General features: G+C 46.7%; 1 long non-coding RNA gene across 1 annotated transcript in view; it reads left to right on the top strand.

Moving 5' to 3' along the window:
- The window catches only part of LOC138303609 (uncharacterized), a 32,512-nt gene extending 12,667 nt beyond the window's left edge, over window positions 1-19,845 (top strand). The window contains exons 2-3 of the long non-coding RNA XR_011205422.1: window positions 124-227; window positions 19,418-19,845. This is a non-coding gene — a long non-coding RNA (uncharacterized lncRNA). The remainder of the gene's footprint in view (window positions 1-123; window positions 228-19,417) is intronic.
- Window positions 19,846-23,923: the final 4,078 nt, after the last annotated feature.

The raw sequence follows: 23,923 nt of genomic DNA, 5'->3' as shown, positions 1-23,923 counted from the left end.
TTTTAGTCTTTGCAGGTCACAGCTGTCTCCTAAATTAATTCTTTATCAATTGTGGAAATCAGTCAGTCTGCACACTGCAACTCCACAAACTATTGCGAGTAACCCTAATCTGTGCATTTCCAGGATTTCATGTTTCGCTACAAAGGGGAGCACGACTACTGGATTGGTCTACAGAGAGAGCCTGATCAACCTTGGAAATGGGTCAATGGCACCGAATTCAACAACTGGCAAGTCCTCAGTCTTTTCCTTAACACACTGCTGACATGTTCAAATCACTAAGGATATGCTATTAATTGATCACAGAATCAACGGTTTGTTCGGTTATTTTAGGACTCAAATTATGAGCTTTTTGATGGCGGAGTCACTAGTTACAGGTGGACTGCCTGCAAGAAAGAGACCAGTAGCTGTCTTGAATAAAGAGACTAGGAATGCATTTGTATTTAAAATTGACTTAATAAAACCAGGGAGAGGCCATTAGTGACATTTGTGCGCCAAAGCATCCATCTATCTTACCTAGAGCACTAGAGCAATTAACGTTTGGCAAAACCATGAAAAGGGTATGTCATTGCCTGAACCCCTTCAGGCTGGTGTTACTGGGCCGACCCATGGTGATTGAGTCCTTTGACTCCTGTTGTCCCAGGGCCCAACCTACTATGGGATCATGAGCAACTGGGCCAAGTGTCCCTTCAACACTTGACTCTCAGTTGTAGCGTGAGTCAAGCAGTTCTAGACTCAACACCAAAAACTTGGGGCCGTATTTATACTTTTTGACGCAAAACTGCGCTAACGCAGTTTTGCGTCAAAAAAATTAGCGCCGGCTAACGCCATTCTGAAGCGCCATGCGGGCGCCGTATTTATTGAATGGCGTTAGCCGGCGCTAGCAGACCGGCGCTGCCTGGTGTGCGTGGAAAAAAACCACGTACACCAGACAGCGCCGGCGTAGGGGGAAAATGGCGTATGGGCGTCTTAAAATGGGGCAAGTCAGGTTGCGTCGAAAAAATCGTCGTAACCCGACTTGCGCCATTTTTTTTCGACGCCCATCCCCCATCAACATGACTCCTATCATTGTAAAGATAGGAGTCATGCCCCCTTGCCCAATGGCCATGCCCAGGGGACTTATGTCCCCTGGGCATGGTCATTGGGCATAGTGGCATGTAGGGGGGCACAAATAAGGCCCCCCTATGCCACAAAAAAAAAAAAAAAAAAATACTTACCTGAACTTACCTTAATGTCCATGGGATGGGTCCCTCCGTCCTTGGGTGTCCTCCTGGGGTGGGCAAGGGTGGCAGGGGGGGTCCCTGGGGGCAGGGGAGGGCACTCTGGGCTCATTTTGAGCCCACTTGTCCCTTAACGCCATCCCTGACCCAGGCGTTAAAAAGCGGCGCAAATGCGCCGTTTTTGGCCACGCCCACTCCCGGGCGTCTCTTTTGCCCGGGAGTATAAATACCATGTAAAGGCCTGGGAGTCATTTTTTAAGACGGGAACGCCTCCCTTGCATATCATTAACGCAAGGAAGGGGTTCACGCTAAAAAATGACGCACACTCCGGGCACTTTGGCGCCCGAAGCGTCTAACGCCAGAGTATAAATATGGCGTTAGTTGGCGTTAGTTCTGCGTCGAATTTGCGTTGAAAAAAACGACGCAAATTCGGCGCAACCAGAGTATAAATATGGCCCTTGATTCTTTTAATAAAAAGTAGTATTTATGCACACACACAGCGAAATACAGTACTCACTAAATAATAACACACTTCTTAGAATCTGTAGTCTAATGCTCTCTGTGCGGATATTTAGTTTCTCGCTCTTTTAACCCCTTCCGTGCCACAGCGCTTCTGTGCCGCGGACGTAACCATAACGTCCTGGCCCCGGTCCATGTTGGGAGCGCTAGCGCTCCCCACCCCATTGGGTTCCCACCCACCCCCTCTGGGCAGGGATGGCAGGGAATCTTTTCCCCACCACCCCCGAATCCCCCCCAGTGATGTCTGATGACGTCAGCACACGATCTCGCGCTGATCTCATCAGAGGTCGCCCCATCATGCTGGAAGCTCAGCTTCCAGTGCATCTAAAGAGAAACGGTTTTGCTTCTCTTCTGATCGGGGGAAGGTCAGAGAGGTATGAAATGAAAGGCTTTTCCTTTCCTTTCATGTCTCTCGGAGCATTACTGCAGGAATGTCCCCTAGACACCAGGGATTTTTTTTTCTTCTTTTTTTAACGTAAACAATGAAGGGGAGGGACCCCTTGGGCAAGGGTCACTCCCCTGGGGGCGGGGGGGGCATTTTTTAATGGCATTTTCCACCCCCTTTGGGGCAGATGGGCCTGGTTTAATTAGGACAATCTGCCCCCAAGGGGGCAGAAACTTCTAGGCACCAGGGATCTTTAAAAAAATTTTGTTTTAGAGATGTGGAGCTACCACTTAGGCAAGGGTCGCTCCCCTGGGGGGCAGTTTTATTTTAGGCTATTTCTGCCCCCCTTGTGGGCAGATGGGCCTTCTTTTATTAGGCCAATCTGCCTCCAAGGGGGGGCGGAAACCACTAGACACCAGGGATTTTTTTTTTGTGCCAGTTTCATGCAAGGGTCGCTCCCCTGGCGGGCAGTTTTATTTTAGGCCATTTCTGCCCCCCTTGGGGGCAGATCAGCCTACTTTTATTAGGCCAGTCTGCCCCCAAGGGGGGGGAGCAGAAACCACTGGACGCCAGGGATTCTTTTTTATTTACTATTTTATGTAAGGGAAGCGGTCCCTTGGGCAAGGGCCATTCCCCATGAGGGCAGATTATTTTAGGCCATTTCTGACCCCCTTGGGAGCAAATTGGCCTATTTCTATTAGGCCCATCTGCCCTCAAGGGGAGCAGAAACCACTTGGGCACCAGGGCTTGGTGTATGTGTGTTTTGTTTGGGGGGCAGCCGGTTGGGCATTGGGTTGCTCCCCATGGGGCCACATTACTTTAGGCCATTTCTGCCCTCCCTGGGAGCAGAGCGGCCTATTTTTGTAACACCCATCTGCCCCCACTGGGGCAGAAAGCACTCTAGATACCAGGGAAGATTTTTTTTTTTTTAAAAGAGGGTGGGAGTATGGCCATACCCCCCCAAATAAATGAGGACAAAGTTGTTCTGCCCACCAGTGGGTAGATGGGGCAATTACCCCCAATCCACTACGGGGGGCAGAAAGCCTACTGGATGCCAGGGAATTTTAAAAAAAATAGTGGGGTGGGAGCTACCAACCAGTATGAGCATGGTTATGCCCCCACCCCATCTGAAGGGGTAACTGTCTTTCAGCCCCCCCCCTGCAAACTAAAGGATCTTATCCCAAGCAAGACGACATTTGATTATTTTGGTTTTGATTTTACATTTAGGCCATGGGAGCTATGCGAAATCGAAAAATGGTGTGGTGAGGGCTGCACTTTTTGGACTTTGGGATGCTGTTTGGACTTTGGGATGCTGCCACCTTGAAAAATCTACCAGACCTAGAAACGTCTGAAAGCTAAACATCTGGGTGAGTCCAGGGTGGTGTGCTTCACATGCACACTGCACCATTTTCCTACCCAAAATGCCCTGCAAACCTCCAACTTAGCTTGAAATCACGCATTTTCCCCACATTTTTGTGATGGAACCTTCCGGAATCTGCAGGAATCCACAAAATTCCTACCACCCAGCATTGTTGCGTCTATACCAATAAAAATTCTGCCCCACTTGTCTTTCAAACTGCCCTTTTGGACCTGCTTTGGCTCCCCCTCAATTTCAACATGTTTTGGCTCTACCCTGTCACAGGCACTTGCCCCACCTACACAAATGAGGTATCATTTTTATCAGGAGACTAAGGGGAACGTTGGGTGGTAGGAAATTTGTGCTGGTGCGGTGATCCTACACAGAAATGTGGGGAAATGTGATTTATTTTAGCTAAATTTGAGGTTTGCTGAGGCTTCTGGATAATAAAACACTGGGGGATCCATACAAGTCACAGCCTTGGGTGACTAGTTTTCAGAAATGTCTGGGTTTTGTAAGTTTCCCTAGATGACTACAGAGCCCAGGACCGAAGCCGCAAGTGCCCCCCTTGCAAAAACAGGTAGTTTTGTAATAGATAATTTTGATGTGTCCATGTTGTGTTTTGGGGCAATTCCAGTTGCGGGCACTAGGCCTACCCACGCAAGTGAGGTACCATTTTTATCGGGAGATGTGGAGAAATTCTGGGTTAGAAGGAAGTTTGTGGCTCCCCTCAGATTCCAGAACTTTGCAACAACAAAATGTAAGGAAAGTGTTTTTAAGCCACATTTTTATGTTTGCAAAGGATTCTGTGTAAAAGAACCCAATGAGAACCCCATGAGTCACCCTATAATGGATTCCCCTAAGTGTCTAGTTTTCAGAAATGTCCATGTTTGCTAGATTTCCGTAGGTGCCAGGTGAGGTAGAGGCCAAAATCCACAGCTAGGCACTTTGCAAAAAACAGGTCAGTTTCATTAGAAAAAAGTTGATGTGTCCATGTTGCGTTTTGAGGTGTTTTCTGTTGTGGGCACTAGGCCTACAAACACAAGTGAGGTACCCTTTTTATCAGGAGACTTGGGGGAATGCTGGGTGGAAGGAATTGTGTGGCTCTTCTCAGATTCCAGAACATTGCAGCACCGCCATGTGAGGGAAACGTTTTTTTTCAGACAAATTGTGAGGTTTGCAAAGGATTCTTGGTGCTAGAACCTGATAAGAACCCCACAAGTCTGCATATTCTGAATTCCCTAGGTGTCTAGTTTTCAAAATTCCCCAGGTTTGCTAGGTTTTGGTAGGTGCCTGCTGAGCTAGAGGCCAAAATCCACAGCTAGGCACTTTCCAAAAATCACATCAGATTGCAATGTACAAATTGGATGTGTCCATGTTTTGTTTGGGGCGTTTCCTGTCACGGGCACTAGGCCCACCCACACAAGTGAGGTACCATTTTTATCGGGGGAACACAGAATGGAAGAACAAGTGTTATCGCCCCTTGTCTTTATCTACATTTTTTCTCTTCCAAATGTAAGACAGTTCTAATCCACCCCACTCCAGTCCAATCCAACATAACCCACTCCACTCCAATCCACCCTACTCCAATCAAGTTCTCTGCTACTCACTCCAATCCAATCCAATACAATCCACCCCACTTGAATACAATCCACATAAATCCACCCCAATCCAGTTCAGTTCAGCCTATATTAATCCGCCCTACTTCATTCCAATCCAGCCCACTCTAATCCACCCCACCCCAGTGCAAACCACCCCAATCCAAACTAGCCCACCCCATCTTAATCACCCCACCCCATTTCAATCCACTCCACCCCAGAAGGCATTACAGATAAGTGGACCGCCTTGCACATTACTGTGGGTAGACCGCCTGCTTTGAGGTGGCAGAAGTGCTTTACACTCCTGTCTCCTAAGTTAGACCTGTCTGCTCGCACTGAGGTCACTGTCACTGAGGTCAAATTGTTATGAGGACGAACAGCCATTTTAAGCTAATTTAAAATATTCCTTTTAAAAGTAATCCATTCAATACATGAAATTCGCAGATCAAAAAAGACAAGTTGTGAGGTAGTTACTGAAAAGCAGTCCAAGTTAAAAAGATATTATGACATGAAGAGAGCCGTAACAAACAGTAACATAGCTGAAAGTGACATGGTAAGGTCAAAGGATCTACTGTTAAAAAAAAGAGGGGAAGAAATGTTTGGAGAACCCCTACGAGTGGTTAAAACATTTGGGTCAGTCATTAGTTTGGAAAATGAGAGATGCTGGAATGTGCTGCGAGCTGTTCATATTTCTCCTAATGTGACAGAAAATATTCAACAGTCTACCTTTAGGGACAGTAACAGGACCAATCTAGAAGACTCTGCCAATGAGTCTGATTCACATTCATGCCTTCAAAGGCCTGACAGTGAAACCCATCATTCACATGGCCTGTTAGACCTATCATTAGGGTGACCTTCCCCACAACTTGTTTGTCTGCTTTCCTCCTGTTTCTATTGATTCTTTTTGTTGGCTTTAGGACTCTGACCACTTTACCACTGCTGACCAGTGCTAAAGTTCATGTGCCTCTCCCCTAAACATGGTAACATTGTTGTATACACAGGTGGCATATTTAATTTACTTGTAAGTCCCTTCTAAAGTGGTATATTATATACCCAGGACCTGTAAATTGAATGCTACTAGTGGGTCTGCAGCACTCCTCATGCCACTGACACAAGTAGCCCTTTAAACATGTCTCAGGGCTGCCACTGCAGAGTCTGTGTGCAGTTTTACCAGCACTTCGACTTGACATTTAAAACCCTTTGCCAAGCCTTTAACTCCCCTCCTTATTATACATTTCACCCCAAGATAGGCCCTAGGTAGCCCATAGGGCAAAGTGTTGTGTAAGTAAAAGAAAGAACATGTACTTTTGAGTTTTGCATGTTATGGTAGTGACAAACGGATATATTAATTTTTCACTACTGAGAGGCCTTCTCCTCCCACAGGCTAACATTGGGAATTCCTATTACACATTTGAGCTTAAATTCCTGAAGGAGTATCTGTGTCATATTTCATATCATTGGAAGGGTAATGATAAATCCTCTTTACTGGTAAAGTTGGATTTAAAATTAGTATTTCAGAAATTACACTTTTAGAAAGTGGACATTTCTCTGATGGTACAGCTCTGTGTGCCTGCAGCCTGTCTCAGATACACTTCTGGGATTGGTGACAGCTACACTCTGTACATTCCCTCTAGACAGTCACAAACACAGAAAAGTTACTTGTGTTCATAGCACACTTCTGTGTTCTGATGGCTCTTCCTGGACAGAAAGGGAGGAAGGGGCTGACACTTATACCTGAATAGGCAGTGCTGTGTCCTCACACGAGGGGCTGATTATGCCCTAATGATAGTCTAGAGCCAGGGCGGGAAGAAAGGGACTCTGTGCACTACAAATACCCTTCTTTGAAGTCGCCCCCACTTCAGAGGCACTACTGTGTATAAGTACTGGGTCTCTGGCCCCACCAAATCAGACACTCCTGGACCTAAAACTGGACTCTGTGAGTATAATTGCTGTGCTGACTGTTATTCTGCTGTACTGCTGACCTGGAAGGACATCTTTTCTGCTGTGCTTGCCTGCTGCTTCATGACCATGCTGAGGGAGAGCAGAACTCTGCTTTGCAACCCAAAGAGATCTCTGGGGCTTGTTGGTTTGACTCCTGTTGCTAGAGACTTGGGGATATCAAAGTCTGTACCCCTTATCCTGTTCCTGGTTCACTGGGAATGGACCTATATCCTTGCACCAGTAGAACTGATGCATCTCTTACCTGCTGGAAGCAGCAACGAATGCATCTACCCTGTTGCGGGGGTAAAATCTGAGCATCACACTGGGGGCCTGAGCAAGACTTTGGGAACTGCCTCATCGACTGATGCATTCCCTTCCTTCAGGAAGCAGCACCCAGTGCATCAGCATTGACACATCACTGAAACCACTGCATCGCTGTCATCACTGACGGACGATCAACGCATCTCTTTGACAGAGTGTAGAATCCCGGTGCATCAGATTTGGAATCAACTCATCATGGCTTCAACGTCCTTCTTCAGAAACCAATGCATCTCCATTAACACGTGTGAAAAATCAACGTATCCCTCAAATGCGGGAGTAACATTGATGCATCAACCATGCATCTTGCATTTGCCTCCAGGATTAGAGTACTGTCTTTACTGGGCCTGCATGGTTTTTGTCCCCTCGCTGTGTTTCACAGCAGTCAGACTGATTTTTTGACTTTGCCCTGGTCCAGTGCGACCTCAAGAAACCCCTAGACTGCTAATTGCTTCTAAGTGCTTATTTAACACTTAGGGGGTCATTCCGAAACTGCCCAAACACCACCCCGCGGTCAAATGACCGCGGGGACCATTCTAACTTTCCCGCTGGGCCGGCGGGCGATCTTCAAAAGGTCGCCCGCCGGCCCAGCGGGAAAGCCCCAGCAAAGATGAAGCCGGCTCCGAATGGAGCTGGCGGATTTGCTGGGGTGCGACAGGTGCAGTTGCACCCGTCGCGATTTTCAGTGTCTGCCAAGCAGACACTGAAAATCTTAATGGGGCCCTGTTAGGGGGCCCCTGCACTGCCCATGCCAGTGGCCCCCAGGGGCCCCACGACACCCACCGCCAGGAACAGGTTGGCAGGAAGGGGGTCGGAATCCCCATGGCGGCGCTGCTTGCAGCGCCGCCATGGAGGATTCCTTTGGCCAGGGGAAAACCGCCGGGAAACCGCCGGTTTACCTTTTCTGACCGCGGCTTTACCGCCGTGGTCAGAATTGGCCAGGAAGCACCGCCAACCTGTTGGCGGTGCTTCCGTGGTTGTTGGCCCTGGCGGTCAATGACTACCAGGGTCAGAATGACCCCCCTATTCTTCAAAAATTCATATCTCGACTTATGCTTATTGGATTTTTGTATTTTTGGTATTGTTTTGTTCAGATTATTATAATCTATATTTCTAAACCTGTGTGGTGTTTACTTTGTGTTATAATGTGTGTGTTTTGCATAAATACTTTACACATTGCCTCTTTAGATTAGCCTGACTGCTCTGTACCAAGATACCATAGGGCAAGCACAGGTAATCTTTAAATGTGTATGTTACATACTCTGACTAGGATTGTGGTTCCTGCTTGTACAGGGTGCATACTCTGACAACCAGAAACCCAATTTCTAACATGGCCCCTATGACGTGGGCAAGAGTAGTCCGACACAAGCTAATAGCGTCAAGATAGTATGCAGTGCCAACTGTTACTCAATATGGGAATGCTTTCAAAATTTAAAGATTTCATGATATTGTAACTTTTCAAAAGAGGAGAGGAGATGTAGTGTCTGTTATGTTATTTATAATACTGTACAGGGAGTGCAGAATTATTAGGCAAATGAGTATTTTGACCACATCATCCTCTTTATGCATGTTGTCTGACTCCAAGCTGTATAGGCTCGAAAGCCTACTACCAATTAAGCATATTAGGTGATGTGCATCTCTGTAATGAGAAGGGGTGTGGTCTAATGACATCAACACCCTATATCAGGTGTGCATAATTATTAGGCAACTTCCTTTCCTTTGGCAAAATGGGTCAAAAGAAGGACTTGACAGGCTCAGAAAAGTCAAAAATAGTGAGATATCTTGCAGAGGGATGCAGCACTCTTAAAATTGCAAAGCTTCTGAAGCGTGATCATCGAACAATCAAGCGTTTCATTCAAAATAGTCAACAGGGTCGCAAGAAGCGTGTGGAAATACCAAGGCGCAAAATAACTGCCCATGAACTGAGAAAAGTCAAGCGTGCAGCTGCCACGATGCCACTTACCACCAGTTTGGCCATATTTCAGAGCTGCAACATCACTGGAGTGCCCAAAAGCACAAGGTGTGCAATACTCAGAGACATGGCCAAGGTAAGAAAGGCTGAAAGACGACCACCACTGAACAAGACACACAAGCTGAAACGTCAAGACTGGGCCAAGAAATATCTCAAGACTGATTTTTCTAAGGTTTTATGGACTGATGAAATGAGAGTGAGTCTTGATGGGCCAGATGGATGGGCCCGTGGCTGGATTGGTAAAGGGCAGAGAGCTCCAGTCCGACTCAGACGCCAGCAAGGTGGAGGTGGAGTACTGGTTTGGGCTGGTATCATCAAAGATGAGCTTGTGGGGCCTTTTCGGGTTGAGGATGGAGTCAAGCTCAACTCCCAGTCCTACTGCCAGTTCCTGGAAGACACCTTCTTCAAGCAGTGGTACAGGAAGAAGTCTGCATCCTTCAAGAAAAACATGATTTTCATGCAGGACAATGCTCCATCACACGCGTCCAAGTACTCCACAGCGTGGCTGGCAAGAAAGGGTATAAAAGAAGGAAATCTAATGACATGGCCTCCTTGTTCACCTGATCTGAACCCCATTGAGAACCTGTGGTCCATCATCAAATGTGAGATTTACAAGGAGGGAAAACAGTACACCTCTCTGAACAGTGTCTGGGAGGCTGTGGTTGCTGCTGCACGCAATGTTGATGGTGAACAGATCAAAACACTGACAGAATCCATGGATGGCAGGCTTTTGAGTGTCCTTGCAAAGAAAGGTGGCTATATTGGTCACTGATTTGTTTTTGTTTTGTTTTTGAATGTCAGAAAAGTATATTTGTGAATGTTGAGATGTTATATTGGTTTCACTGGTAATAATAAATAATTGAAATGGGTATATATTTTTTTTTGTGAAGTTGCCTAATAATTATGCACAGTAATAGTCACCTGCACACACAGATATCCCCCTAACGTAGCTAAAACTAAAAACAAACTAAAAACTACTTCCAAAAATATTCAGCTTTGATATTAATGAGTTTTTTGGGTTCATTGAGAACATGGTTGTTGTTCAATAATAAAATTAATCCTCAAAAATACAACTTGCCTAATAATTCTGCACTCCCTGTATGTACTCATGTTAGTTAATGTTTTATTTACCTTGTCCCTTTTCATTTTCCACCTTTATATTAGGCTTGTGGGGCCCACGCGCCACGGTTAGAATGTTGGGGTGGTTTTGACAGTTGTGGGCGGGGTGAGATTATTCAGTAGAGATGCTGAAGATGGAATAAAGGTATTCTGCGCTACCTGGCGCCCAGTTGTTTCTACAGTTGTCAGACCCCTCCTGCTCTCGACAGTGTTTTCAAACACCCACTCTCTTCATTGTGTTTTCAAAATCCCCATCCCCTCCCGCTCTCCTCTGTGCTTTTCAGCAGAATAAAACGTGCACTAGATCTGCGTTTTCCCTCACGTGTGCCTCCCACATTAACACTCATAGTATAATGAAGTGTGTATGCAAGAGTTTCAGTTTTGACTGATTTCAGTATTTGTACCTGGATCTCTGACACTGGAGCATTCACCCAGTGCAAGTGCAGCTGAACTCTCCCTGAATTCTTACATTCTGGACCAGCGCTACTGAACTTGCTGGCTTCTGAGGATATTGATGCTCTATACCTTCTGTTTGTTGCATTCTTTTATTTCCAATTAAAATTTGGGACTCACCGTGTGTAATTTAATTTCTATTTTTTGCCTTTCGTTCACTTTAGTTGATGTAATTCAGTTGGACTTCTTTTCTTGAGTCTTTTTGCCAGTTTGTTGGAGAGTTGTGAGAAGAATCATTACTTTAATTTCTCCTTTACTTGGCTTTGAGCCATCTGCAGATTCTTGAAAGGTTATTTGGAATAGCCTTGTATGTCACAGGACCTCGTTGAATCTCTTCCCCCATGCCTTGTTGTTTGTACCTGCAGTTTAAGTGCTCAGGTATTTATTAACAGACCCCAGCTCTTCACTCTTGCTGCTGTCTTCTCCTTGCTTTAGCCCCCGTTTTTTGGGTGCCTTCTCCTTGCTTTTTCCTCATTTTCACTGAGTTCTGCTTGCCTTTTCCCTAGTTTGCTGGGTTCTTTATTCTTACTTTTCCCTCGTTTTCATTACTTTCTTCTTGCTTTCCCTTGCTACTCCCGCATCCCACCTTTATTTCCCGCCTTTTGTGTCGGCTTGCCCACCGCCTCCCAGACCCCTCCCTCCTCCCAGGACATACTTAATGGAGGCCACAGCACAACCCCATTGAGCAGGTCTCAGGCCCAGCTCTCCCCATGCTGCTGCATCGCTCTTGCTTCTGTCTTCTCCTTGCTTCTTCAGCACCTTGAGACCCTGATGGGTCATTTGCTGCACTTTATAAATCCTTGATTGATTGATTACTTTAATTTCTCTGTTCCCTAGTTTTGAACCATATGCAGATTCTTGAAAGAAGTAATTTGGAAAGCCTTATATGTCACAGGACCTTGTTGAATCTCTTTACCCTGTGCCTTGTCATTTGTACCTGCAGTTTTAAGTGCTCAAGTATTCATTAAAAGAACTGGGGGCTTATTTACAAGTTCCTTGCACCGCCGTTGCTTTACCTTTTGCCATATAAAAAGTGGCACACCTTCGGCGCAAGGAGCTTGTAAATAAGCCCCTTGGTGTTCTATCACTGCTGTGTGTTTGAGTTTTTGCACATTCTGGGGGTCATTACGACCCTGGCGGTTGGTGGTAAAGCGGCAGTAGGACCGCAAACAGGCCGGTGGAAAAAAAAATGGAATTATGACCGCAGCGGTTACCGCTGCTGTCATCCGCCACTTGCGGTCTTCAGCCCGGCGGTCGTCACAAGACCGCCGACGGTATTAGGACCCTGCATACCGCCATCGATCTTGGGTGGTTGGGAACCGCCATGAGATCCATGGCGGTAGGCACTATCAGTGCCATGGAATTCCTTCCCTCGCACTGATAGGGGTCTCCCCCACCCCCGCTACCCCTCACGAATCCTCCCCCCAAACCCCCCACCCCCCTGCCACCCCCCAAAGGTGGCACAACCCCCTCCCCACCCCGACCCCGAACATGCTCATATACACACCCCTACACGCACACATACACCCCTACAACACATACCTGCACACATACAGACATGCATACCGTCTGACCCTCACACATTTCCCATACACACAACACCCCCCGCACGCATACACTCACTCACACACCCCCTCTACACTCTCACACGCACACCCCCATGCACGCACACAACACACAACACCCCCCACCCCCTTCCCTAACGGATGATCAACTTACCTTGTCCGTTGATCCTCCGGGAGGGAACGGGATCCATGGGGGCAGCTCCGCCACCAGCACACCGTTACCAGAACACTGCCACACCGAATCATGGGACGTGATTCAGTGGGCGGTGTTCTGTTGATGTGGCGGTGGAGGTTGAGAAACCTCCACTTTCCCGCCGTCCACCAGTATGGCTGCTGGCGGCTTTCCATACGAAAAAGGACGGCGGCTGCCAGTGGTCATAATACACGGCGCAGAAGACCACCACCACTGGCGGTCTTCAGCACGGCAGAACCTCAGCGGTCATGCGAAAAGACTGCTGAGGTCGTAATGACCCCCTCTGTCTTTGTATGATGCAGTCTATCCTACATTGACTCTGGAGCTGTCTTATCTTTTATTCGCCTATTAATCTCCAGAATTTATTTATCACTGGTGTATTTGTGTTTCTTTCTTTGTTGCTCCAGGCTATGAAAATGAGCATTTGTATCAGTGCCAGACCTTATAGTGGCTTTCTTGTGGAGCTTTGTTTAGGCTGTTGTTTGGACTTGACTCCAAGATGTATTCCACATTTTACAAGGCTTCTCTTCATTTAGATTTAAGGACTGCACCGAAGATTTCTAAATCCTGTTTGTCACCAAATGTCATGTTATGTAGTATATGCCAGATAAGTAAACACCAATACTATGAGATACTTCTAAATATTGTAATTCCCTCACCAATTACATGATGCTAGTCATGAACAGAACTTGTCCCTGCACTTCCTCACCGTCCCTGTTCTTGTCCACCCTTTCCCTAGGAGCAGGAAGTGGTGTCCAGTGTCCACATTCTCTTTCTTTCTGCTGCAGGGTCCTGGCATCCAGTCTTGACAGTCCAACAAACATGGCTTTACCAACTATAAGATTTTGGTCTTATTGTGGCAGCAGGTTTGATGATCAGCTTCAGTAGGGTCCAGGGAGATGCTTTGCTCTTTGATGTGTGTTGGACCTAGTCATTTTTGCAGGGTCACCCACAAATGTTTTGCCTCCTTCCTCCTATTTTTTCTGACCTCTCGCTGTTTTCTCTAGGACTCTAAGCACTTTATCACTGCTGATCAGTGCAAATGTGCAGGTTCTCTCCCTTCTAAAGTTGGTATGATTGGCTTACACCTAACTGGCACATTTAATTTACATACCTTGTACAGCGGTATCTCTATACCTAGGGTCTGTAAATTAAATGCTACTAGTGGGCCTGCAGCGCTGCTTGCGCCACCCACAGAAGTAGACTTTCAAACCTGTCTCAAGCCTTCTAGCGGAGTTAATGCCACATGGACCTGTCATCTAAATGTATTTGCCAGGCCCAGAACTCCCCTTTTACTACATGTAAGTCACCCCTATGGTAGGCCCTAGCTAGCCCTTTGGGCAGGGGGCTACGTATGTAGAAGGCAGGACATGTGCCTGGTTGCATGGCCTGTCCTGGTAGTGACAAAATGGTTTCTCACTGTTGTGAGTACTGCCTTCTCATAGGATTACATTGGAAATGCCCTGCCTTATGTCTAGGTGGTATTTTCTGATCTATGAGGGGTAGGGTAGGCCTGTTTGGTATGGTTGTAATAGTAGTGAGAAATGCTGCTTACTGGTGTAGGTGGACTTTTTATTACCATTATAGAAATGCCACTTCTAGAAAGAGAGCATTTCTCTGTGCTTATGACTCTGGTGTTTTGCAGCTTGACTCCAATCCACGTCTGGGACAGAGTGACAGCTGGGCTTTGTGCATACTTTTCAGACAGCCTGTACACAGGGAGGGGGAATGTATCACAGGGGTGCATCTGCCTATTCAATGGTCTTCCTGGGCTGAGAGAAGGAGAGGCATTTGAAAAGGCTGTGCCCTGGTCTCACACAAAGGGCTCGTTTACCCCCAATTGATGTCTAGAGCCTGTGCTGGAGGAGAGAGGAGGCCCTCCTAGAACCAGCTGGAACTGGCTGGAACCTCTTCTACTCCTCTTTTTGAAAGCTTGTGCAAAATTGAGTATAAGTACAGGGGGTTTTCCCCTTGTTGGGATAGACACTTTTGAACTATCAGCTTAGACACAGGAGGGTGCTGGAGGGACTCAGCTGGAACCAACTTGGACTGCTGCCATTGTGCTGACTTGTGACCTGCTGGGTCACTAGGAGGAACTGCCTCTGCTTGCAACCCTGGCCTGTTTGCTTGAGTTTTGCTGCCCTGTGCTCCTTTTCATCATCTTCAGGGGCTGGATGGTGTGCCCCTTGCTCCCCTGCAACCTTTTGCCCTGCGTTGAGGTGGTGCCAGAGGACCTCTTAATTGAAGAAGAGGAAAGCGCATCCTGAGCGCTTCCCTGGATAAGCATTTCAAGCGCTTTATGCAGGAATATTATAACGCTTTATGCAGGAATATTATAACGCGGCCTGAGCGCTTTGATTCTGGGCCTCAGAGTGCACCTGGAGAAGCTCTGCTGTTTTGTGAGTGAAAATTCACTGCTGCAACCCAGGCGGGGCTAGCGCATCGGAACATGCTTTATGTTGTGCCCCGGGGGTACTGGAGCACTATAAGGAGTGCCCCTGGGGAACAGGCACAAACTATTGGCAAGAATTCACTGCAATGGCCTGGGGATTCGAAAAACACTCACACACCATAGCAAGCGAGTGCGTTTATGGAGGAGTGGTACCAGGAGGGACGGAGACCTCATCAGCAGTCCCTCCTGCTCCCTGGGCCGCCCCAGGGCCCACGACACTGGTGTAGCACGCTTGGAGGGGGAACACCTGGTCTCCGAGGTGCGAGAGGCTGCAAGATCCTTTCTCCTCTTACCGGGCAGCAAGGAAGCCTCATCGGAGGCTCCGCCCTGGAGAGAGGGTGTGCATGGTGCCCCCAGATGAGGAGGGGCACCCAAGGAGCAGGACGCGGGAGGCAAGGGTAAGTCCCTCTTCCCCAGTCGCTGCGACAGGAGCACAATTGCTCCAAAACATTAATTAGAGTTTTCTTATCTTTTTTGCCCCTGCGAGAGCTGGTTGTGGCTTTTGGGGGTCATTGAGGCAATTTGTGCCCCTTCATGGCAGTTCTTCTTGCGAGAGGGAAGTGGCCTCCTCAAGGGATAGGAGGGAGTGCATGCCACCCCCCTCCTTCACCCGTGATCAGACGGAGGCCCCGTCCCCACAAAGCCGGCTTTGGGACCCCCCTGTGTGCTGAAGGAGCGCTGGAGTCCTTCCTTCTGGCCTCAGGAACTTGGCCTATGAGAAAGCAGGAAATGCTTCATTGTTCTGGGTTTTCCTGGTGTTCCAGTGACATTTTCTCAGGATAAAGCTTACTGTACATTTCAGGATACTGCTTTGACCTTGTTGGTAACCTGTGTTTTCCATGGTATGTGCAGTGCTGATGTTATGGGGATTTTTGGCAGTATGATTGCTACTGTGTATTCATGATGCAGTTTGACATTGTAGGTTGTAATTGTAATTCATGGTATGTGCCTTTCCAGTGATAGTGTTTTAATGACTGCTGCTTATGTTGCAGAATAACCTGTAACCTATGTGTTTCATGTGACTTCTGCTGTCTTTCACAGAGTACCAGTTCTTAGTATTGTTCTGACAATGGCTTGTGTAGCAGGGTATAACTGACATGTTGTGTTTGGTCTGATAAGGTTGCATAGAATACAGTTTATTTTTATATAACTTGGTGTTGTGGTGGGGATAATGCATTACATGTGTAGTGCATGTTGTGCAGTTGCTTTATACATTGCCTCCGGGTTAGGCCTGACTACTCGTGCCAAGCTACCAAGAGGTGAGCAGGGATTATCCTGGGTGTGTAATTCTCTCACCCTGACTAGAGTGGGTGTGTTCTGCTGGCTTAGGTGCATACTCTAGCCAACCAGAAACCCCATTTCTCAAAATGTGACATTACATACATTCTCCAGTGCATTTTAATACTGTTGGTGTACAAGAATAAACACTGCCTAGGCTCAGATATCAGAAACTGAAATCCAGATATATTCTGCCAGGTTCCTATCTTCTTCCAATTAATTGATGTTGTTGGTAGATCGTTAAATGCCAACAGTACACTCTTATTACACCAAATAAAACATTCCAATGATAGGATATTTGAGGGTAAGTAAAATTATTCTCAAGCCAACATCTTCAAACAAAAGGCGACCGAGGTACTTGTTGCAAGAACCTTCAAGCAACAAAGACTGTAGAACACTATTTGAGTGTCCGCCCATCTTAGTAAAACAGCCTCTAGACATTGCCAACATACTCTTCTCAGTGACAGTGTCTACAAATCTACATATAATAACGTCTAACAAAACATTGATAAAAACAATACATCTCGCAATTGCCAGCTTTAGTGCTGGTGACGTCTGGTGCGACATTAATTTTTTGTTGCACCTCCCTCCACATGACCTCCTTACTACTACTACACAAGTACCCCTCATATCTCCATAGCCCCTCTCTCACATGTATTTGATTGGTTTTAAAGCGCTGGTAAATGCTGGCTTTACTAACCTAGTAAACTACCACATGAAATACAGATCTGTCCTTCTCAGCAGGCGTATTAACCCTCTGCGCTGCTTTATGGTGAGTCAAAGCTGCCCCTGGATACAACTCCAATCTCTCTCCCAGGCAGGAACATTAATCACAAGAAGTATCTTGATATTTTTATTGTTGCCTGAAAGCTGGACGCTCTAAGGACTCTGCAACAGGAGCCTTTAAATCATAGGTTATTGCTCAACACAGCGCCCTCCCTGAGAGCAGAACCCCCCCCATCCAGGTCGGCACTCAGTACAGCCACACCGGTCCTAAATCCGGCCCTTGATCTCGCATAGGAAAGTCAAAACCTTTTGGCTTTGCCAATGCTTTTTCATGTAGCCATCCTTTTGAAGAGCAGCATGGAGGACGCCTCCCGAACAGCAGGAGTCAAGTGTTTTCCACAGTATTGCCTTTATTCACAGCCCTTTAGATTTCTAATTTTACAGATGCAGTTAATGAGCCGCAGCGGGATGCACGGGGCGCTTGGGAGGATTGCCCGTGATCCATATGCACATAAATCCTACACAGGATGGATCAAAATTCAGACGTTTCCCACGTGTATGTGAAATGCGTCTGACATCTGAAAGGTGACCTAATCAGCCATTCTTTGCACTGTTCTCATCTGCCCACCAGGGCAAACTCAAAACTAAGACTGACCCGAGGCATGGATTTCTATATTAATGTTAAAGGTGCGAATGATAATGGTTCATGTTATTTTCCACCTTACAGGATGTGAAACCTGCACCTGTGTTTTTTAGTTTAGTGTTCATTTTGCTAGTTCACAAGTTGCCATGTTTCAAATCGTGCTTTTTATGTTTTTAGGTCTCTGTGTCGCCCCTTCTCTTAGTTGTTATTGTCGGTTTCCCAGGATCCCTTTGGCCATTTTCTTATTGTCCCACATGCCCTCAGTTGTCCATGTTCTTCCCCAGACCCTCCCACCACCCTCCGTTGTCAACTTTCTTCACCCGGACATACCTGTCCTCAGTTTGCAGCTCGATTCACCTACCCCTCCTGTCGCCCTTGCACTGACAGCTGGCTTTCAGGGCCGGCTCCTTTGCTATGGCGCAGGAGTGTCACCCCGCCAACAGTAGCAGCAGCAGCTGCAAACCTTTAAAAATAAAGCGATCATAAACAATGGGGCGGGCCATGGGGTGATGAGCACTGAGGGGAGTACGCAGTGCGCATGTATGTGTGGCCAGTTGTCTCGGGCTGGCCAAATACACATGTTCACAAAGACTCTCTCCAACGCGGCTCTGTGTGGCGGGGTTAGAGAGAGCAAGCCTAGGCTCTGTCTGCCTCAGCCCTTCCTGCCGTCCCTCCGTTGGCAGCTTGCTTTTTTAGCCTCTCCCATCTGCCCGCCATTACAAGCTTGCTTTCCCAGCCCTCAGTTATCGTCTTCCTGCCCCATCCCCTACCTCCTGCCCTCTTTTGTCAGCTTGTTACCCCAGCCCTGTCTACCCTCAATTGACAGTTGGCTTCCCAGCCCCTCTAACCCTCAGCTTTCTCCATGCTTTCCCAACCCCTCCCACCTGCCCTCTGATGTCACCTTGGTTACCTAACCTCTCCCACCTGCCCGCCATTGTAAAAATGTTTTCCAAGCCCTTCCCTTCCCCTTGTTATCACCTTGCTGCCCCAGCCCTGCCTTTCCTCCATTGAGAGCTAACTTCCCCAGCTCCTCCCTTCCACCCACCTCTGTCAGCTTGCTGCCCCAGTGGCTCCAACCTGTCAACTAACTTCTCCAGCCTGCCCATCTGCCCACCCACCTCTGTCAGCTTGCAGCACCATTTCTCCCCTTCCGTTGTCAACTTGTGGCCACAGCCTTTTCCGGCCCTCCTCCTTGTCGCCCAGTGGCCACAGCCTCTTCCACCTCTGTTGGCTTGCTTCCCCAGCTGTCCTAGCCTTCTCATTGCACTTTTTTAGCCATGGTGCACCGCAGCCACTCTGCTGTACAATCTGGCTAAAAATCATTACCAAAGTCAATAGCTGGTGTAGGTGAGACCTATTGGCTTTACCAGAGCTTGCTCCATTAAGTAACTGTGCAGTTCTTGCCCACTGTTACATATGAGGGGCTCGAGGCTAACCAGGCTGAGACCTGGTTCCCTGGGAGATCACTTGTCACTTATATTAACCAGCAGAACATCCAGTCCCTCCATCACTGACCAGTGTCTGTTCGGCCAGGCTCCCATTCCTTGCACTTGTATATTGTTTTTGCGTATTATATTGTATTTCAAATATGTATGTGTCCAAGCCTTCCAGCAGTATCGAATCTGAACCAATGGAAACTTTCAGAAAATGGAAATCTGAACTTGTTTTCTTTATATTGTAGGTTTGTGGTGGAAGATTATTCAGAATGCGCCTACCTGGGTCATGGGAGAGTTAAGAGTCTAGAAGACCACAGCAGACACAATTGGATCTGCACCCAAGTGGCCACATATGGACGAAAACGCAAAAATAAAGGACACTTATCTGCAGTTATTTGTGACTCTGTCCATCCCAAAAGCTTTCTTTGGAGAGTGGGCGGATCTCTTACAAGTTGCACTGTGCTGATGAGACTCAAGAAAGTCGAAATAGGTGTGCTGCTTTTAATTTGTACATTAATTTTATATCGCCACTCCACTTCACAATTGTTAAATGCGTTTTCGGTCACATTCACAGGAAATCCCAGGAGTGGGGTGAAGGTGAATTTAAGCTGCTCGATTTTCTTTTTCTTTTACCTATTTAAGTCCATAATAAAGAGAATTGTTTTACCCTAAATTACCTTTGTGTTTTTAATTATTCTTCAAGGTTTTAAACCAATATATTTTTCACCACAAGTTTTGTAAACAAAAACAGGATTGTGCCCTAACATTTTGAAAAGTCCTTTATGTTCACAATATAACTCTAACAAAAGTTGCACATAACTTAAACAAAAAAATTTACTCTTTCCTCAAATTGTTTGATCAGCAAGGGTAGTAGTTCTAAACCTGTGATCCTAAACATCTGAGGTCTGTGACACCTACTTAGGGAATCTGTAACTGCTGAGAAAATTAAATAATATTAGCAGATTAATGAAGTGTAAGCAAAATGTAAAACACTAGGGGGCATATTTATACTCCATGTGTGCCAAATTTGCGTCTTTTTTTTTTACGCAACTTCGTCGCAAAACTAACTCCATATTTATATTTTGACATTAGACATGTCTAGGGTCAAAATATTGGAGTTTGCACCATTTTTTTTAGATGTGTGAACCTACCTTGTGTCAATGAGATGCAAGGTAGGTGTTCCCATCTAAAAAATTGTGCTAACCCCATAGCCCCATATTTATCTCCCCATGCTAAAATGACGCACGGGTGGAAGGAGGAGCTAAATATGGTGCAATGCAAGGTTTGCATCATTATTTAACATCTGGGTCAGACCAGGCGTTAGGGGACCTGTGAACCCATTTCCATGGTTAAACACTATGGAATGCGTCCACAGGTGCCCTCCTCAAGCCCCAGGGACACCCACACCAGAGGGACACCGGAAGATTGGGGACCCCATCCCAGGTAAGTAGGGTAAGTAGAGGTAAGTATTTATTTATTTTTAAAGGAAAGTGCCATCGGGGGCCCAACTTGGGGCCCCCTGCATGGCACGGGGTGCAATGGCCATGCCCAGGAGGCACTAGTCCCATGTACTGGCCATTTGGGTGGTGGGCATGACTCCTGTCTTTTCTAAGAGAGTCATGTGGTATGGATGGTTTTACGTCAGAAAATGATGCTAGGCTGGTTGGAGGCATCTTTTTGCCTCTAACCAGCCTAACGTCATTTTTTGGTGCAAACCCCCCTTCTCCCACCTGGCTAACGTCATTTTTTGTTTTTGTTTACGCTAGCCCACCCTTTGCATTGGCTTGCTCCATTCCATAAATATGGCGCCCGGCTGGTGTTCAGGAATGGCGCACGCCATTGCTAAACTTTATGAAGCAAAACTGAGTTAGTGCAGTCTTGCATCAAAAAGTATAATAATGCCCCAAAATTTTAAAACGCTCTGTAAATATAAAGGAATTTTAAATTGTAGGCTAAAAATTAACTTGGTCTCCTCCAGCTTTGTTGCAGCAGTAGTGCAAGTGCATCATCTAGAAAGCTCCAAACTTCCCATTAAAGTCATTTTTTTGAATTGTTTTGTGAATTAAATAAGTGCATCATTTGTGTGTTTGATAAATGCTTGTTTCTGTATGTTTGTGTATTGTTTTGCAATTCAAATTATTGAAATTCCTTAGGCTGTGGGCGCCAGATTCAAATAAAGACACAGTGGGATCACTGAAAAGGTAAAAACCATTGACAAAGGGTATAATAGCAAGAGTATTATTTTGATGTATTCTTTTTGGTGACCCTTATTATTTTCCAGTGTCAAAACCAAAATTCTGGATCAGGTAATATTTTGCCAGCATCTGCTGGTCCACTCTGGATATTACTCGCCGCGTTAAATGTACTTAGGCCCGTATTTATACTTTTTTTGCGCCGCATTTGCGTCGTTTTTTGGACGCAAAAACGGCGCAAACTTGCAAAATGCCATTGTATTTTGTAGGTTTGCGCCGTTTTGCGTCAAAAAGCGGCGCAAATGCGGCGCTAAAAAAAGTATAAATACGGCCCTTAATCTCCTCCTTGCTTTTACCCGAAGGCTCATCAGACATCTTTATGCTTCACCTTTATGTATTTCCCTACCCCTGAAGTGGCATTGGATCTGAGTCTGTTCGATGGTTGACCTTGTGGTTGACAAATTACTGAACTATGAATCAAGGTTCTTGTCTGTCAATGGTGGGGTTCCAGTAAAGCTTCAGAAAGCCCCCCCCCTACATCACAAATTACTGCTCATTGCTGATATGTCTTTTCCTTGGAGGATGAAAACCATATGGGATGCATCAGACAGTGGAAGATTGCACTTTCAAGTCTGAGAAATGATCCAGAGAAGCCTGTTCTTATCTGTGCCTGCAGCGTCAACCAAAAAAAGTACATTTCACCATAGTATATATATATATAAAGTATGAAGACTATACAATAAATTGAAGCCTGTGCATCAGCAAAATTGGTTTGGTATTCTAAAATAGAAACAGCGTAATGCCTGTCTTGCCCCATATCCATGCAGTGTAATCATAACACCCCCCATGATCTTTGTTAGCTGTCCTCAGATCCAATCCTTGCATGGTTCCCCAGTTTCCAACCCCTCACCTTCTTTTTAGTGCTTACCACCAGCAAATAGTCCAACTTCTATGCATATGCTAGTGCACCATCCATGAGCCCTCTGCCCCTCTCAGACTTCTGCACTTGCAAGCAAAGTGGAAAGAGGGAGGCACTGTCTCCATACCTAACCCCCTCTCCAGCTGCCTCTCTCCACGTCGTCCATTTCTGCATCCAGGTCCTGGTGATCAGTTGGTAACTTGTTCTGGGCTGTACCTGCCTTCCTGCGGGCTATGAATTGTTGGGGTCAGTGAAGAAGTGATTTCCCATCCAGCATCACCCTTAGCCGGGTGGGGTAAAGCATACTGTAGTCCATCTGTAGCTCTCGCGATCTTCACTTCCCTTGTTGGGATAGTTGTCGCGCCTCCTGCACTTGTTGCATGAAATCCGGGTAGAGTACTATCACAGCACCTTCATAGCGCAGGGAGCCCAATTCACGTTCCATCCGCAGAGTTGTGTCTCTATTCCTATAGTTAAGGAGCCTCGCAAGGATCAGGAATGGGGGCACCCGGGACTGGGTGCAGCCCCAAAGTGCTGTGTGCTCGTTTGCCCACAAACATAGTTGGAAATGTTTCAGGGCCTAGGACTTCAGCGAGTAACTGTTCCACATAGGACTCCATATTGTCTATATTGGTCGACTCCGCAACTCCCACGATTCTTACACCATTCTTACATTACTGCACTGTGACCAGGCATTCAGCTTTGGCTTGTACCGTGTGCAAACGTTTGTCCATTTGTGCTTGCTCAGAGGCCATCATGGTCTGTTCATCTTCCATCTCCGATGTTCGCCGCTCTACTTGATCCAGGCGTTCTGCATGTTTGTCAATAGGTTCTGTCATGCGGTCCATGCAAAAAGTTAATGTAACGATTTTCCCTTGATTTTTGTCAAACTCTGTTGCATGGTCAATAATATCTGTTTTATGTCCGCTTCTGCCTCCATCTCCACATTCCCCTTATCTCGTGCGGGGTCCTGCACCGATGACCCCCCCTTTCTCTAGTCCTTGGGGTCTTCCTCTTGTTGAATTGTAGTTTTGACTGCACTTTATCCCTTTTCCCCAAATTGTCACAGTCCTATTTCTCACAGTGCCAGGCCCCCAAGTTAGGACTTGTCTCATTCTGGACCGAGTCACTCTTAGCCTCCTCTGTATTCTCCCGGCGTAATCCACCAAGTCAGGGTTCAGGGCCACCAGTCTTACTCTTGGTGCCAATTGGGTCCTGCAGAAATCCCATTAACATGAGTCATAGTCTGAACCCCGCTGATCATGGGGCACACCTCGTGGCCGCCGTCCGCTGCATGATGATCTGTCTTGTGTACAGTTTGAGACCCCAGTTCATGCTCTATTTCAATCTCTGCACCTGCCCAGCTGATGAACAGCACGTTTGCCACCCTTTTGCGTGCCAGGGAACAAAATACTGCTCCTCCCGCTGTCAGGGGCCCATGCATGCCTCAGTTCATGTCATCCTCAGAGTCAACCATAACTTTGCTCAGAGTTGCTCCTCCTAAATTAATTTCTTGACTGGGCATTGGCGTACTGTCTCAGCAGCCAAATTGTGTCCAGGAGACCCACCACCTCCACTAGGCCACACATCTCCGGCACCTACAAACCTCTATGCATACGGACACCTACGTATGCCCTGCA

Source organism: Pleurodeles waltl, chromosome 7, assembly GCF_031143425.1.
Source record: "Pleurodeles waltl isolate 20211129_DDA chromosome 7, aPleWal1.hap1.20221129, whole genome shotgun sequence".
Taxonomy (NCBI): domain Eukaryota; kingdom Metazoa; phylum Chordata; class Amphibia; order Caudata; family Salamandridae; genus Pleurodeles; species Pleurodeles waltl.
Note: the sequence above shows the minus strand (reverse complement) of the source record. Positions and strands in the feature narration are given on the sequence as shown.